Genomic DNA, 12,913 nt, shown 5'->3' on the forward strand with positions numbered 1-12,913 from the left:
GAAACTGCCACTTCAGCCATTACACACTTCAGTCAGTCAGTCATATTTATTGAGCACTTATTGTATGCAGAGCACTGTACTAAACACTTGGGAGGGTACAGTACAGCAGTAAGCAGTTACACTTGTGTGTGTTGACAACCTTCAGTAGCCTGTGTATGTACATATCTTGCATGCTCTAGCCTGTAAACACTCATACACATAGCCACTTTTCCTTCTTTCTCCTAGCTGTACATTATTTTAAAGTCTGTCTCCCCCACTATACTGTAAACTCCTCTGTCTCCTCCTTGAGAGCAGGCATCATGTCTACTGCTACTACTGCTAATAAAAATAATGATGGTATTTGTTAAGCTCTTTCTTTGTGCCGAGCACTGTTCTAAGCACTGGGATAGATATAAGGCAATCAAGTTGTCCCATGTGGGGCTCACAGTCTTAATCACCATTTTGCAGATGAGGTAACCGAGGCACAGAGACGTTAAGTGGCGTGCGCAAGGCCACACAGCAGACCCGTGGCAGAGTCAGGATTAGAACTCACATTCCCTAATTCCCATGGTCTTGCCACACTGAGCCACGCTGCTTCCTCTGTTATACTGTCCCCAGGCTCTCTGCACGCAGTAGAACACAAGCTACTTGAGGACAGGAATCATGTCTACTCTGTTGTACTCCCCAAGCCCTTTATCAAGTGCCTTGCACAAGTAGAGTGAAAGCTCCTTGGGGCCAGGTATCATGTCTTTTACTCCCCGAGCCCTCAGACCAGTGCTCTGCTCATGGCCATCACACAGTCAGCACTCTCAAATGATCGATCCAAAGAAATGGGACTTTCCCCGAGGTCATGCGGAGAAGCCATATCGGAGCTAGAAGCGGATCCCGAATTGTTGACTCCGTGGAAAGTTTCCTTGGCTGTTTCCCAGTCCTTCGTGGCTCCTGATGGAGCGAGCCATCGCTCGCTTATCTGCCTCGCCACCCCACGGGCCTGCCGCCAGCCTCTTGGCATCGTTGCCTTTATCACAGCAATGGCTCAGTTACGATAATCCATAAATTACTTATCTTTGCCAAAAGGCTTCCAAGTGTCCATAGTGTCCCTTATGCCTATTTCCCTGTTCCACAGTGATTTTTCAATGTGGTCACAAACCACAGAAAAATGGAGAGATGGGGCCTGTGCACATCGGCAACAGAAATAGAGGTTTATGTGACAGGAGGAAGGCGGCGTGGAAAGGGGCAGCCGGTTACCAAATGAAGAGAAACCATCTGCCGGTTTTGAGGCAATAGAGGCAAAGAAGATTTTTCCAGGTATCGTAACTTTCGTTTGTTCATTCAGTTGTATTTATTGAGTGCTTACTGTGTGCAAAGCGCTATGCTAAGTATGATATAAAAATACACGGACACATTCCCTGCCCACAATGAACTTAGCGTCTAGAGCGGGAGAAAGACATTAATAGAAAGAAAGAAGGAAAGAAAGAAAGAACAGAAATGGTAACCCTCACTGCCTGACTTCCCACTGATTGGCTTCATATTTTATGTACTGGGAAGGCACTGTAGTGTCTGGGAGAGAGTCCTACCTTGCCAGTTGCCAGTTGTAATGATAATAACTAGTATTTTTTAAGCATCATTGGTTGCAGTGCACCGTACTGTCAGGCAATGAGTTTCAGTCCCCATAGCTGACAGTGAACTGTGCATTCTTGGACGAGTTACTTGTATCCCATATTTTTCCACCTAGAGAGGAAGTGCAGTGATTCTCCCCATGACAGATATTGTGAAAATTAGTGTGACAATCGTAAAAGTACAGAAAGACCTCTATAAATACCCTGAATTGATTGATTGCCTTCTGAATGTGATACTCATTCCTTGGGCAAACCTAATGCCCTATGTGAAAAAACTTTGCAGGCTCTACAAGTTTTTTTTTAATGGCATTTATTAAGCGCTTACTATGTGCAAAAGCACCATTCTAAGCACTGGAGAGTTTACAAGATGATCAAGGTTACAAGGTTGTCCCACGGGGAGGCTCACAGTCTTAATCTCCATTTTACAGATGAGGTAACTGAGGCACAGAAAAGTTAAGTGACTTGCCCAAAGTCACACAGCTGACAATTGGCGGAGCCGGGATTTGAACCCGTGACCTCTGGCTCCAAAGCCCGTGCTCTTTCCACTGAGCCACGCTGCTTCTCCTTAGTGTACTATGTTCCTTAGTGGGCTCATCGATATAATAATAATTATTGGGGTATTTAGGGTTAAGTGCTGACTGTGCGCCAAGCGTTGGGGTAGGTTCAAGATAATTGGGTCAGACAGTGTCCGGGTCCCACAAGGAGCTCAAGGTCTAAGTAAGAGCGTAGCCTAGTGGCTAGACCACAGGCCTGGGCGTCAGAAGGATCTGGGTTCTAATCCCAGCTCCACCACTTGTCTGCTGTGTGGTCTTGGGCCAGCAACTTCGCCACATTGCTAAAATCTTTGCAACCTTGCTAAAATCCATCCTTTCCTCTGCATCCAAGCTGCCACCATGCCGATCCAAGCACTTATCTTATCCCACCTCGACTACTGCATCTACCTCCTTGCCGATGTCTCAGCCTCTTCTCTCGCCACTCCAATCCATACTTCATTCTGCTGCACAGATCATTGATCAACAAAATCGTTCAGTTCATGTCTCCCCACTTCTCAAGAACCTCCAATGGCTGCCCATCCACCTTCACATCAAACAGAAACTCCTTAACCTTGCCTTTAAAGCACTCAGTCAGCTCAGCCCATCCTACCTTACCTCATTAATCTCCTGCTATAGCCCAGCCCACAAACTCCGGCTCCTCTAGCATGAGCTTACTCACTTTGCCCTGATCTCAACCATCGCACCCCCAACCTCTTTCCCGCATCCTCCCCCTAGCTTGGAACTCCCTCCCCGTCTATATACATCAGACCACCACTCTCTCCGCTGTCGAAGTATTACTAAGGACTCCATGTTTTGTTGTCTGTCTCCCCCTTCTAGACTGTGAGCCCGTTGTTGGGTAGGGACCGTCTCTATATGTTGCCGACTTGTACTTTCCAAGCGCTTTTAGTGCAGTGCTCTGCACACAGTAAGCACTCAATAAATACGATTGAATGAGTGATTGAATAAGGTCACATCTTCTCCAAGAGACCTTCCCGATTAAGCCCTCTTTTCCCCAGCTCGCTCTTCCTCCAGGCCTCCACTTGGGTCTGTGACCTCTGAACCTTTGACATTTGCTCCACCTCCAACTCCACAGCACTTATGTACATATCTTTAAATTTTATATTGTAAAAATTACTAATTTGTTTACATTAAAATCTGTCTCCCCCTCTAGACTGTAAACTCGTTATGGGCTGGGAACATTTCGGCTAATTCTCTTGTACTTCCCAGTGTTTAGTGCAGTGTTCTGCGCATAGTAAGCTCTCAATAGATACGATCGATTAATTCTCTGTGCCTCAGTTACCTCATCTGTAAAATGGGGATTAAGACTGTGAGCCCCACATGAGACGTGGACTGTGCTCAGCCAGATTAGGGAGAGACTAGGCTGGAAGGTCCTTGCGGGCAAGGGGTGGGTCTACCAACTATACTGTATTGGACTCGCCCCAGCACTTAATTTAGTGCTTGGCACACAGTAAGCGCCTAAGAAATTCCACGGATTGATTAATTGATTGAGGAAAGACCTTGTCTTACTCTGGCTAGGACCAAATTACAGGGAGAAAGGGAGGACTCTGAGTGCTTAGTACAGTGCTCTGCACACAGTAAATACTACTGATTGATTAGTTGATCGATTCCTTGTGGATTAAGTCAGTTTGGCTTTTGGGCTTCCCCCCAGGATCTCCTACCCCACGACTGAGGAGGAAGCAGATGGTGGGGGTGAATCAGGGCGGTGAGCAAAGAACAAAAACCCAGCAAAGTTCCCAAGACCCCTGATCCAGGGCTACTTCTTGGGGCTGTGGGTTCTGAAAAGGCCTATGCTCTGAGGAAAACTGTTGTAGCCTGTGTGTTGCCAGTGGAGAGCGAGGGTGTCTTCCTCAGATCACCAGGTCTCTTGGGAAGGGGTTTGTTTGCTGGCAAGTTTGCTCTGTTCCTTAACCTACATCTTAGTTTTCCATTCTGGCTCTATCAGCTGCCTCTAGGCCCCCCGCCCAACCTAATAATGATAATTATAATTGTGGTATTTTTTAAGCACTTTACAATGTGCCAAACACTGTACTGAAGGTGGGATAGATAAAAGATTATAAGGTCCCACTTGGGACTCACAGGTGTTGAATCCCCATTTTACAGATGAGAAAACTGAGGCCCAGAGAATTTAAGTGACTCCAGACTGTAAGCTCTTCAGGGGCCTCCTATTTCTGTTGTATTGTACTCTCCCAAGCGCTTACTATGTGCAGAGCGCTACTAAATACCATTGATTGATTGATTGACCGGCCCAAGGTCACAAAGCAGGGATGTTGTGTAGCAGGATTAGAACCCAGGTCCTCCGACTCCCTGGCCCAAGTTCTTTCCACTAGACCACGCTGCTCCTCCCGGATCCTGAGCTCTAGTAAATCCAGAATCACCTCCGTGTAACATCAGGTGGGGAAGCGTTCAGTACAGGCTCCCCAGGGACCAGATGGCAGCTCCCTGGGCCAGGCCAACTGGGTCTTCACCACCCAGTGGATTCTCGCATCATGTTTTCAACTGGCAACCGCACGGCAGTTTGCAAAAGCCACGCGCATCCGGTCGGTTTAATCACCTTTGCGTTCCCAGTCTCATTTTCAACCTAGTGGGAAAGGGGTGGGCACCAAGAACTTTTTGTTGTGATCAATCAATCAATCAATCAATCGTATTTATTGAGCGCTTACTATGTGCAGAGCACTGTACTAAGCGCTTGGGAAGTACAAATTGGCATCACATAGAGACAGTCCCTACCCAACAGTGGGCTCACAGTCTAAAAGGGGGAGACAGAGAACAGAACCAAACATACCAACAAAATAAAATAAGTAGGATAGAAATGTACAAGTAAAATAAATAAATAAATAGATAAATAGAGTAATAAATATGTACAACCATGTATACATATATACAGGTGCTGTGGGGAAGGGAAGGAGGTAAGACGGGAGGATGGAGAGGGGGACGAGGGGGAGAGGAAAGAAGGGGCTCAGTCTGGGAAGGCCTCCTGGAGGAGGTGAGCTCTCAGTAGGGCCTTGAAGGGAGGAAGAGAGCTAGCTTGGCGGATGGGCAGAGGGAGGGCATTCCAGGCCCGGGGGATGACGTGGGCCGGGGGTCGATGGCGGGACAGGCGAGAGCGAGGTACAGTGAGGAGATTAGTGGTGGAGGAGCGGAGGGTGCGGGCTGGGCAGTAGAAGGAGAGAAGGGAGGTGAGGTAGGAGGGGGCGAGGTGATGGACAGCCTTGAAGCCCAGGGTGAGGAGTTTCTGCTTGATGCGCAGATTGATCGGTAGCCATTGGAGGTTTTTGAGGAGGGGAGTAATATGTCCAGAGCGTTTCTGGACAAAGATAATCCGGGCAGCAGCATGAAGTATGGATTGAAGTGGAGAGAGACACGAGGATGGGAGATCAGAGAGAAGGCTAGTGCAGTAGTCCAGACGGGATAGGATGAGAGCTTGAATTAGCAGGGTAGCGGTTTGGATGGAGAGGAAAGGGCGGATCTTGGCAATGTTGCGGAGCTGAGACCGGCAGGTTTTGGTGACGGCTTGGATGTGAGGGGTGAATGAGAGAGCGGAGTCGAGGATGACACCAAGGTTGCGGGCTTGTGAGACGGGAAGGATGGTAGTGCCGTCAACAGAGATGGGAAAGTCAGGGAGAGGACAAGGTTTGGGAGGGAAGACAAGGAGCTCAGTCTTCGACACGTTGAGCTTTAGGTGGCGGGCGGACATCCAGATGGAGATGTCCTGAAGGCAGGAGGAGATGCGAGCCTGGAGGGAGGGGGAGAGAGCAGGGGCAGAGATGTAGATCTGGGTGTCATCAGCGTAGAGATGATAGTTGAAGCCGTGGGAGCGAATGAGGTCACCAAGGGAGTGAGTGTAGATTGAGAACAGAAGGGGACCAAGCACTGAACCTTGGGGAACCCCCACAGTAAGAGGATGGGAGGGGGAGGAGGAGCCTGCAAAAGAGACTGAGAAAGAACGACCGGAGAGATAAGAGGAGAACCAGGAGAGGACGGAGTCTGTGAAGCCAAGGTCAGATAACGTGTTGAGGAGAAGGGGGTGGTCCACAGTGTCAAAGGCAGCTGAGAGGTCGAGGAGGATTAGGACAGAGTATGAGCCGTTGGATTTGGCAAGCAGGAGGTCATTGGTGACCTTTGAGAGCGCAGTTTCCGTGGAATGAAGGGGACGGAAGCCAGACTGGAGGGGGTCGAGGAGAGAGTTGTTGTTGAGGAATTCTAGGCAGCGCGTGTAGACAACTCGTTCAAGGAGTTTGGAAAGGAATGGTAGGAGGGATATGGGACGATAACTAGAAGGTGAGGTGGGGTCAAGAGAGGGTTTTTTTAGGATGGGATGCAGGAGAGTGCTGCTGGAGAACACTAGCCTGGGGTTGTGAAGCTGGGTATGTTTCCTCACCTGCCCGGCCCCAGGGCACAATCGACAGCCGACTGTCAGAGGAGGCGGGGGTGTCTGGCTTCCCACCCACCCCTCAGCCCATCTACCAAGCTCATCCATCTATCAGTGGCATCTACTTGGGCACCTATGAATGGGAAGCGCTGTACCAAGCGCTTGGGAGGATATAGCAGGAACAAGGCCAGTGATAACTGCCCCCGACGAGCTTGCAGTCTGTTCGGGAAGACAGAAATGATTTAACCAGGAGCAGGAGGAAGAACAAGGAGAAGCAGCATGGTCTGGGGGAAAGAACCAGGGCCTGGGATTCAGAGGACCTGGGTTCTAATGTGCCACTTTTCTCATCTGTGACCTCGGGTAAGTCCACCTGCCATCCCAGCTCCACCACTTGTCAGCTGTGTGACTTTGGGTGAGTCACTTCACTTCTCTATGTCTCAGTTCCCTCATCTGTAAAATGGGGATGAAGACTGTGAGCCCCACGTGGGACAACCTTGATGACCTTTGATCCCCCTCAGCGCTTAGAACAGTGCTTGGCACATAGTAAGCACTTAACAAATGCCATCATTATTATTATTACTATTATCTCTGGGCCTAAGTTTCCTCATCTGGAAGATGGGGATTGAATATCTGGTCAGAAGGTCGTGGGTTCTAATCCCGGCTCCACCACTTGTCTGCTGTGTCATCTTGGGAAAGTTGCTTCACTGTGCCTCAGTTACCTCATCTGTAAATTGGGGATTGAGACTGTAAGCCCCACATGGGACAGGGACAGTGTCCAACTCGATATGCTGGTATCCACCCCAGCGCTTAGTAAAGTGCCTGGCATATAGTACTTAACAAATACCATCATCATCGTCATCATTATTATTCTCCCTCCTACTTAGGCTGTAAGGCCCACGTGGGAGGGGGAATTTTGTCCGACCTGATTATCTTGTATCTGTGCCAGGACTGAGTACGGTGTTTGGCACATAGTAAGCGCTTAACCAATGCCACAATTAATTTACAAGGTTAAAACAGGAAGCGGAACAAAATATCTGCACTAACTAGACTCTGGAGACTGACCTGAACCTTCCAAGACCAGTTATGGGGTGGGAGTCAGAGGCGAGGCGGGGTGGAGGGAATCTAAAAAAAGTCAATTTGTGGCATTGAGAGCTCCTGGAGTAGGCTGAAGTGCCCCAGAAAGTAGGCTTCCAGAAAAGTTATCGCTTCTATGTCCTGTCCCCGGCTAGTGTCATTTAGGGGTTGAGAGTCAGCCTTTCCTGTGTGAAATCATGGCTGAAATGGAACTTCTCTCGGAGACGTTCAGGAAGGAAATATATGATTGTCTGGTATAGATGATTCTGAATGGGTGTTCTGCCTGGCAGGAGAATGAATGATGCACAGATAGCAGCCCATTTGCCCTGCAGTATCGTTATGGGGAAGTAGCGTGGTCTAGTGGAAAGCACCCAGGCCTAGGAGTCAAGTGCTTAGTACAGTGCTCTGCACAAAGTAAGTGCTCAATAAATACAATTGAATGAATAAATGAATGAGTCAGAGGACCAGGGTTTTAATCCCGGCTCTGCCACTTTCCTGCTGTTGGGAGCAGGACCTTGGGGAAGTCACTTCACTTCTCTGGGCCTCAGTTTCCTTATCTGTAAAACGGGGATTCGATACCTGTTCCCTTTTAGACTGTGAGCCTCATGTGGGACAGCGACCGTGTCCGACCTGATTATATTGTATCTCCCCCAGTGCCTAGTGCAATGCTTGGCACGCAATAAGTGCTTAAGAAATACCACCTTATTGATGATTACAATGATTATGATTTTTATTGGCTTCTGATGGCTTATTAGGAGTTGGAAAGTAGCCAAAAATCAGTTTTTCAAAGAAAACAAGGTAGGAAGACAAAGACAGCCCTTTCACCTTTGAGCTGCTCCATGGCTCCCGAGGGAGCTGCTTCTGCAAATTCGGGCTGCAGGCCATTCTGGGAATCATATTATTTTGTGTCCCGCTCCCCTCCTTTCCTCTTGTTTCTTCTCCTGTCTGTGCTACTCCCAACCCGTCAGCAGGTCTGTGTCCCGCTCCCCACCTTTCCCTCTCCTCTCCTCTCTTGCCCATGCCACTGTCAGCCCGTGCCAATAGGTCTTTCCTCGCCCCTCCCTGTTCCCTGCTCCCACCCCTCACCCTCCCTTGGCTCGCTAAAGCTGGGCCCAGAGCTCATTACCCAACATCGTCAGAGTCACGAAATTAACTAGCACTTCGCCGGGCACCGTGGGCATCGTTCTGGGAGACTCCCACAAAAACCACCACCCCTGAAGGAAATGAGACTTGGAACGGTAGCGAGGAAAATCCTGGATCTGAACCAGGGAAGCTCACTGGGAAGACTTACGTTATTTGTATCTGTTCTTGGCCTCTCTGGGCCTCGGGGGCTGGCTGGAATCCTGACCACAAGGCCCGGAGCCTCCTGCCGGCGTCCCGGCTGGCCATCTGTCTGGCTGACTCCTGCAGCTGCTCTCGCCCAGCTCGGCTGCAGAACGGGCCCTGGCAAGGGCAGCAGGGGCACCCCCAAGAGAGGGGATAAAAGCGGTATTCAAGACCGAGGCAGCTGGCCTGGAAGGGGAGACGAGGGTGGCAGGTGCAGCCCGCGAGAAACTAGGTCCTACGCTGGGACCCCGGGATACCCCCAGCACCTGGATTCCTGGGTCCTTTTCCAGTTTCCAGCTCTGGGCCCCGCCCTGCCTGGCCAGGGGGTGGGGAGGGGCCGGCAGCTGCGGACCAAACAGAAGATGGGCTCAGAGGCCGAGGCCAGGCCGGGCTGGGCTGGGCTGAGCTGGGCAGCGGGCCGATAAGGCCCAGCTCCAACCTGCATCGCTCAGCGGGAACCAGTGGAGTGAGTGATGTCACCAGCCGAGTCCTCCCTGCCAAGCGGAAGGCCCGGCGGCAGGCAGGCAGACCAGATGGCCAAAGGGGGAAGCTGTTGAATAAGGATCCCCTTCAGCCCTGATCCTAACCCTGCTCCCCAGCTCCCCAACCCCAGCACTGCTCTCCTTTTATGGTACTTATTAAGCACTATGTGCCAAGCGCTGTTCTAAGCATTGGGGTAGATACAAGCTAATGTGTTTGGACACAGTCCCTGTCCCACATGGGGTTCACACTCTTAATCGCCATTTTACTGATGAGGTAACTGAGGCCCAGAGTGACTCACCCAAGGTCACACGGCAGAGATGGGGCAGAGCCGGGATTAGGAACCAGATCCTTTCCAACTCCCGGGCCCATATTCTATCCACCAAGCCACGCTGCTTCTCCGTACTTTGCTTCCTTCTGCACTTGCTGCCAACCGATAAGCCTCGTCTTCCTTGGTTCAGGATGCCCTGCGCAGTGCCCGATAGGCACCCCAGTGCCAGCTGCTTTTCTGTCTCAGAAACCCAGCTTTGCCCAGGTGACCCAAATGGGTGTCAGCATTTTCTGCCAACATCAGGTCCAGCAAACCACATTCCGGTCTCTTTCACTGGCAACCTGTCCTGGGACTTGGGGCCAGTGCAGTCGAGTGAGGGGGTGGGAGCTAATGGCCAGTGGGTGGGGATCTCACTTGGGGCCATTTTTCACGTGGTGGGAGGGCAGAGGCTTAGGGACGCGGGGTCCAGGGCAGTCTGGCCGCCGCTGTGCAACGACGGAGCCACAGCCCGGGCGAGACCTAACGGGCCGAGCCTGCCTCGGGACCCTCTGGCTCTGATCAGTGGCTCCCTGCGAACTTTGCTTCCCCAAAGTGGGGGCTGTCCTGCCCGTTTCCTAAAGAGCAGGACACCTGCCCCATCCTCCTCCGGCCAGGGACAAGACAGGTGGCAACAACGGTGCTCTTTCTGTGGGAGCCAGGAGCCCCAGGGAGAGCTTCAGCCTTCTCCGTCCCAGGCAGTGTGGCCTGTGCTATTGAAGCGACCTTGGTTAACTACCGTGGCAAAGCAATTCTGAGATTCTAATGCACAAACTCCCTGGCAAAGTCCCCTCTCTAGTCCATACTTCACTCTGCCGCCAACATAGTTTTTATTATTTTTTATTATTAGCATTACGATCGTGATCATAATTGTGGTGTGTTATATGTCAAGCATTGTACTAAGGGCTGGGGTAGATATAAGATAATCAGGTCAGACACAGGGTAATTTATTTATTTATATTAAAGTCTGTCTCTCCCTCTAGACTGTAAGCTGTTTGTGGGCAGGGAATGTGCCTTTTACATTGTACTCTCCCAAGTGCTTAGTACAGGGCTCTGCACAGAGTAAGCATTCAATAAGTACGATTGGTGGACTGACTGACTCCCAAACTTGTGTAAGGCATCTGGCTCTCCACTTTCCTGCCTCTGACCCCTAGATCATGTTGTTCCGCCAGACTAGAACTCCCTATTTAAAGCCCTCTCCAAAGCCCACCTCTTCCAGGAAGCCTTCCCCAATTAATGACCCACACCCCAATCACATCAGACCAAGAGCCTCCTTTTGTACTTGTGCGCTTTAATCCTACCCTTAGCCACGCAGGTTTAGGTTCACTGAGTTATGTATCATATGTATCATAATGCTAATGCAAAGATAATATGTTTATAATCATAATTAGGATACGTATACTTATTTATACATGCAATTGTTTTTCAGCTGCTTTGTTGTGATGTGTTCGTACTGCTTCCTGTGTAGTCTCGTTTTTCCAATGGGAGGATTTTCAGGCCTGGGGAGTTCCAGACACACCTAACTGCAGAGGTGGACGCTCAGGAGGAAGGCGGGCGGTTATGGCATGATCAATCGACGGCATTTATTGAGCACCTTCTGGGTGCAGAGCACTGCACTGAGCGCTTGGGAGAATATTACCCGGGCAGCAGAGTAAAGTATGGACTGGAGTGGGGAAAGACGGGGCAGAGAAGTTGGTGAAGGAGGCTGATGCAGTAATTAGGCAGGGTCATGATAAGCTTGGATCAGTGTAGTAGCAGTTTGGATGGAGAGGAAAAGGCAAATTTTAGCAATACTGTGAAATTAGAACCAATAGGATTTGGTGACAGATTGAATATGTGGGTTGAATGAGAGAAATGAGGACAATGCCAAGTCTTCTATGTCAACACTCAAAGAGCAGAAATTAAAGGGATCGGCAGGATTCGGGAGCTGCCAGGGGAGGAGGAGGAGGAGCATCCGGGAAGAATTTGGGGGGCCTGGATTTACGGCTAGCCTGGCAGAGGAATGGAGGAATACCCTCCCTTCAGCTCCAGCACTGCCTCTGGGCCAGGCCCTCAGCAAAGGACTCCAGATTCCAGAGAGTCCGATGGCAATTTCCAGGACTCTCCCCTTCCCGAAGTACCTAGCTCGTGGCTGGATGGGAGCCAGCTCCAAGGGAAGTAGGCTTGGCACAGGCTGGATGCAGCAGCGTGGCTACCAAGAACTATCCCAAGAGCTTAGTGCAACGCTCAGCCCCATCTTAAGAGATCAGTAAATACCATTGATCGTCTGCCTTCTCAGAGTCCCCAAGCGAGTAAGCGCCCATCAGTCCTCTGTCCCTCCACCTCAGGGGGAGCGTGAGCAGCCAGGCCCTCCCGGTCGGAGAGTCGACATCCCCATTCTCAGGAGCGTCGGCACCAAGGAAGCCCACAGCCAGAGCCCAGCCCTAGGACCTGCTCCATCCCTGCTGGGTGGCCAGGAGTAGTGAAGCCTAGTGGATAGAGCATGGGCCTGGCAGTCCGAAGGACCTGGGTTCTAATCCCTGTTCTATCACTTGTCTGCTGTGTGACCTTGTGACCTGTGTGACTTCACTTCTCTGGGCCTCAGTGGAAAACGGTGATTAATACTGTGAGCCCCATGTGGGACAGGGACTGTGTCCAATCTGATTAGCTTCTGTGTACCCTAGCGCTTAGAACAGTGCTTGGCCCATAGTAAGCGCTTAGCACATACCACAGTTATTACCATTATTATCCAGTGCCCCCAGTTGGGACCGAGAGTCCCCCAGGTCAGCAAGAGGGACAGGTCCCTGCACTCTGCCGTGGTGCGGGGGTGGAAGTCTAACTGGGAATGGAGTGCGGGGAGGCCAAGCCCGGTCCTGACCTCTCACCCTAGGAGCCCCAAATGGTTTGGGCTGAAGTGGAGTCTGTGGCCAGTGACTGGGGGGACCCTCTCCCCCTGATCCCATCCCCCAGGCGGGTTCCAGAGCTGATTCTAGGGTAGATTGGTTTGATGCGAAACCCTCAAAGCCAACCCAAAGGGCAACCATTCATTCAATCATTCATTCAGTTGTATTTATTGAGCGCTTACTGTGTGCAGAGCACTGTACTAAGCACTTGGGAAGTACAAGTTTGCAACATATAGAGACGGTCCCTACCCAACAGCGGGCTCACAGTCTAGAAGGGGGAGACAGACAACAAAACAAAACATATAAACCAAATAAAATAAATA

The 12,913-nt window shown here is 50.6% G+C and overlaps 1 long non-coding RNA gene across 1 annotated transcript in view; it reads left to right on the forward strand.

Annotated features, from left to right (window-relative positions):
- LOC119934225 overlaps positions 1-12,913 on the forward strand; it is a 37,908-nt gene that overhangs the window by 3,253 nt on the left and 21,742 nt on the right. The window contains exon 2 of the long non-coding RNA XR_005452883.1: positions 1,106-1,287. This is a non-coding gene — a long non-coding RNA (uncharacterized LOC119934225). The remainder of the gene's footprint in view (positions 1-1,105; positions 1,288-12,913) is intronic.

This window comes from Tachyglossus aculeatus, chromosome 11, assembly GCF_015852505.1.
Source record: "Tachyglossus aculeatus isolate mTacAcu1 chromosome 11, mTacAcu1.pri, whole genome shotgun sequence".
Taxonomy (NCBI): Eukaryota; Metazoa; Chordata; class Mammalia; order Monotremata; family Tachyglossidae; genus Tachyglossus; species Tachyglossus aculeatus.